The sequence below is a fragment of the Schistocerca americana genome, unplaced genomic scaffold, assembly GCF_021461395.2.
Source record: "Schistocerca americana isolate TAMUIC-IGC-003095 unplaced genomic scaffold, iqSchAmer2.1 HiC_scaffold_1060, whole genome shotgun sequence".
In the NCBI taxonomy this organism is placed as follows: Eukaryota; Metazoa; Arthropoda; class Insecta; order Orthoptera; family Acrididae; genus Schistocerca; species Schistocerca americana.
In genome coordinates, this window is record NW_025725113.1 from 20,001 (window position 1) to 25,000 (window position 5,000).

The 5,000-nt window shown below is 54.5% G+C and overlaps 1 non-coding gene across 1 annotated transcript in view; it reads right to left on the minus strand.

Moving 5' to 3' along the window:
* Positions 1-415, minus strand: part of LOC124559943 — a 1,910-nt gene extending 1,495 nt beyond the window's left edge. The window contains exon 1 of the ribosomal RNA XR_006968972.1: positions 1-415. This exon is cut by the window's left edge and continues 1,495 nt beyond it. This is a non-coding gene — a ribosomal RNA (small subunit ribosomal RNA).
* Positions 416-5,000: the final 4,585 nt, after the last annotated feature.

The window sequence follows — 5,000 nt, forward strand, 5'->3', positions numbered from 1 at the left end:
CTCAGGCTCCCTCTCCGGAATCGAACCCTGATTCCCCGTTACCCGTTACAACCATGGTAGGCGCAGAACCTACCATCGACAGTTGATAAGGCAGACATTTGAAAGATGCGTCGCCGGTACGAGGACCGTGCGATCAGCCCAAAGTTATTCAGAGTCACCAAGGCAAACGGACCGGACGAGCCGACCGATTGGTTTTGATCTAATAAAAGCGTCCCTTCCATCTCTGGTCGGGACTCTGTTTGCATGTATTAGCTCTAGAATTACCACAGTTATCCAAGTAACGTGGGTACGATCTAAGGAACCATAACTGATTTAATGAGCCATTCGCGGTTTCACCTTAATGCGGCTTGTACTGAGACATGCATGGCTTAATCTTTGAGACAAGCATATGACTACTGGCAGGATCAACCAGGGAGCTGCGTCAACTAGAGCTGAGCAGCCGGCCGCCCGGGAGTGTGTCCCGGGGGCCCGCGCGAACACGCAAGCGTCCGCTCAATTATTCTGCAAACAGGAGGAGGCTGAGCTCCCCTGCACAATACACCTCGAAACCCTCTCAGGTCCCGGCGGCGCGCAGCGCCGTCCTAAGTACTTGGTCGGGTTCGAGAGAGGCGCAATCGCCCGGAGTTTGGCGAGTAGACGCTTTAGGTGCGACCACCCGTGCTCCCAACTGAGCTTGCCGCTGCCGACAGAGGCCCGGGAGCGTGCTGTCGTGGCATTGCCGGCGGGAGACAACACGCGCCACCTACGGTGGCCGGCAGCTCCAACGCCAGCGCCACAGAAGGACAAAAGCCCCACTTGGGTGCCGAAGCGAACGCGCCAACACGTCCGCACAGCTGCGATACAAACCACCTGCGAGAACCGCAGAGGCGACCGAGCAGCAGACGGCGTCGCGGCGCCGAGCGCCGGGCGGCGGCGCATCCTCAGCGCACACAGTCCTCAATCGGACCAGCACACTGCAGATGTCCACCGCGCTTCGCACCGGGCCCGCGAGGACCTACTTTGGCCGCACGGCGCCGCGTGCAGGGTGCGCCGGCGCGCAGCTGCGCCGCCTGCCGCCTCCGTCGGCCGGCGCGCCTGCCACTGGCCGCCCCCACCAGCCGGCTGTAGCGCGTGCGCCCACGCACCGCGCGGCCAGCACGCCGGGAGGCCCCCCCTCACCGGCCGGGGACGGTCCCACCCAGCCACCGCCGCGTATCGCTTCACACCCACATGCCATTCACGTTCGTGGGCATGGTGGGTATCGCTGAAACAACCGGTTGGTAGCTCAACCGATCGTCGCCATCACTGATTCACCTCTAGCGAGAACAACCGCACCACAACGGTTTACCAGTTGTTCATTTGCGTAACGTCACCAGCAAACGTAGACGTCCATCGCCATTTGCAAATTCAACGATTGTTGCATGCCTGTGTCAGGTGTCACGACACACTATGTCTGCCCACATACACGCAACAACATGTGCACGCTTCGCGAACACGTGGAAGGTGGCCCCCGTACGTATGCGATGTCCATTGCGCGAACGACTGTCAACCGGCCTCTGTCGCATGTCGCAGATGTGGAACGCAGTGCACCATGCTATCACGGTGAGTGAGAAGAGACGACTACGTCTGACAACACGCGCCACTACATCAACAGACGGCTCATGCTGATCGCCATCCACGGCATACCATACTGCAATCCAGCTCTTATAGGGAGACGACACGTAGCTGAGTGCACAATATTTGGACCGTATGGTTCGCCGTTGTTGGCGCAGTCGTGGTACGGTCACACATGTACCACGATGTATCATTCAGTACATGAGGACCAATGTGCAGTACAGTGTGTGATTTGGACGTACAACATCAGCGGACAGTTGACACAAGCCGTACCACAACGTAGGCTGTGCTTCGCCATGCGAATGCCAATGAACAACTGCGAAGGGCATTGAGCATGTACGTCCTGCTGCCATCCGCATTACAGTGTATAGCTGCAAGGTGTTTAACATGAAGCGATACTCTGGGGACCGGGCAGTGCGGGTAGCAAACTATATTGCGGGGGTTGCAGTTAGGCAACACTACACTAATTTAACGCGTCGTATGACAATTACAGAGCAGGTTAAGGCCCAACGTGTGTTGGGTTAAGGCCCAACGTGTGTTGGGTTAAGGCCCAACGTGTGTTGGGTTAAGGCCCAACGTGTGTTGGGTTAAGGCCCAACGTGTGTTGGGTTAAGGCCCAACGTGTGTTGGGTTAAGGCCCAACGTGTGTTGGGTTAAGGCCCAACGTGTGTTGGGTTAAGGCCCAACGTGTGTTGGGTTAAGGCCCAACGTGTGTTGGGTTAAGGCCCAACGTGTGTTGGGTTAAGGCCCAACGTGTGTTGGGTTAAGGCCCAACGTGTGTTGGGTTAAGGCCCAACGTGTGTTGGGTTAAGGCCCAACGTGTGTTGGGTTAAGGCCCAACGTGTGTTGGGTTAAGGCCCAACGTGTGTTGGGTTAAGGCCCAACGTGTGTTGGGTTAAGGCCCAACGTGTGTTGGGTTAAGGCCCAACGTGTGTTGGGTTAAGGCCCAACGTGTGTTGGGTTAAGGCCCAACGTGTGTTGGGTTAAGGCCCAACGTGTGTTGGGTTAAGGCCCAACGTGTGTTGGGTTAAGGCCCAACGCGGGTTGGGTTAAGGCGCAACGCGGGTTGGGTTAAGGCGCAACGCGGGTTGGGTTAAGGCGCAACGCGGGTTAGGTTAAGGCGCAACGCGGGTTAGGTTAAGGCGCAACGCGGGTTAGGTTAAGGCGCAACGCGGGTTAGGTTAAGGCGCAACGCGGGTTAGGTTAAGGCGCAACGCGGGTTACGTTAAGGCGCAACGCGGGTTACGTTAAGGCGCAACGCGGGTTACGTTAAGGCGCAACGCGGGTTACGTTAAGGCGCAATATAGGTTAGGTTAAGGCGCAATATAGGTTAGGTTAAGGCGCAATATAGGTTAGGTTAAGGCGCAATACGGGTTAGGTTAAGGCGCAATACGGGTTAGGTTAAGGCGCAATACGGGTTAGGTTAAGGCGCAATACGGGTTAGGTTAAGGCGCAATACGGGTTAGGTTAAGGCGCAATACGGGTTAGGTTAAGGCACAATACGGGTTAGGTTAAGGCACAATACGGGTTAGGTTAAGGCACAATACGGGTTAGGTTAAGGCACAATACGGGTTAGGTTAAGGCACAATACGGGTTAGGTTAAGGCACAATACGGGTTAGGTTAAGGCACAATACGGGTTAGGTTAAGGCACAATACGGGTTAGGTTAAGGCACAATACGGGTTAGGTTAAGGCACAATACGGGTTAGGTTAAGGCACAATACGGGTTAGGTTAAGGCACAATACGGGTTAGGTTAAGGTACAATACGGGTTAGGTTAAGGTACAATACGGGTTAGGTTAAGGTACAATACGGGTTAGGTTAAGGTACAATACGGGTTAGGTTAAGGTACAATACGGGTTAGGTTAAGGTACAATACGGGTTAGGTTAAGGTACAATACGGGTTAGGTTAAGGTACAATACGGGTTAGGTTAAGGTACAATACGGGTTAGGTTAAGGTACAATACGGGTTAGGTTAAGGTACACATTGTTGTAAGGAAAGGTGTTTTGGGGGGGGGGGGGGGGGCCGGTTTGTTGATTGTGATTATCGTAAGTAAATGACTGCGGCATCATCTGATTTGCCACGTCAGGGTGCACCTTTGGCTCATAACAGGCGGCGCTCTGATTCCATGCTTGTGGCAGACCTGTGTCTTTCATTCCTGCCATTGTTTGTGTGGTGTGACAGGAGGCAGTATTGTGATGTTGGGTGCACCCCTGTGTAGGACATGTGTGGGTGTTGGTGGCTTAGCTGAGCAATGGTGGTTGTCGGAAGGGTGAGATATTCTGTTTTGTGAGTGGACCTCCCGGTCTGGTTATGATAGTGTGGATTGTCTAATGTGGCAGAGAGGATGCACTGGGTGTTGTTCCATGCTGGTGCTTACATATTGTCTGTGTGCCTGTTACAGGCAGAGAGTAGTGCGTGATAAGAGTGTCTGGCTGACGTGTGATTGTGAGCAGAGTCTTTCAGCATGTATACGGACAGTTGTATACATTATCTGTATTCTGATGGCTCTATCTATTACTAATCAGCGCCGTGTATACGTTTAATCCGGTTCCAGTCGAAACTATTGTATCTCTGTACATTAGTGACACGGCGAGCCCGCTATGTAGTTACTCGTCTCGGCAGCTTCCACCGGTGTATCGCAAATGATTATAAGGAATCAGTCTAGTCGTCAATACCGATAGTGTGACGTCACATGTCTGGGGTGGGGGACGCTGCGCCCTTCCGGTGGGTCATGGCCTAGGAAGACTCTTCCCACGCAGGGGGGCTTGGACTGTCATTGACTCTTCCGAGTAATATACTTGCCGTACGTTTTTGCGACTGCGAGTGCAACGCTCACCGGTACCGACATGGATGGAGCGCCTCCTAGCTGCCGCTGAGCATCTGCATTCGTACAGAGAGCAACGCGATCGCGTCTGTAGCTCGTACGTGGTACAGCTCGCAGCTCATGTATATGGACAGCGGGAATGTCGCATATTGGACATAACTCTTCATGAAACGCACGTTATAGGGGTGGATTGCACATTGCGAGTGCGAGCAAAGTCCGCCGTTCATCCGCTGGAGTTGCGAGTCGAGCGGTTGGGGTGGGGCACGAACGGGTGCAGGTGGAGTGATTGCCGGTCCACGACTTCGTGCGGCAGAGGCGCTGGCGTTGGGGTGCTGTTGTCGACAGAGGATGCAGGCTTTGTGGGTGGGGTCGAAAGAAGGGCACTGTGGGCCCATGGCTGTCTTAGTCGGCTTGGCGTCTCATAGATGCCGGTATCGTCGTTGCAGGAGGTCATGTTGCGGGAGACCTACAGATGGCGGTGTGTTTTGCGGTGCGCTCGACATGGCGGACGTAGTGTTGTCAGATTCGCATAGATGGAGGTATTGCATGTGGTTTCGCCGTATTTTCATAGATGGCGATAC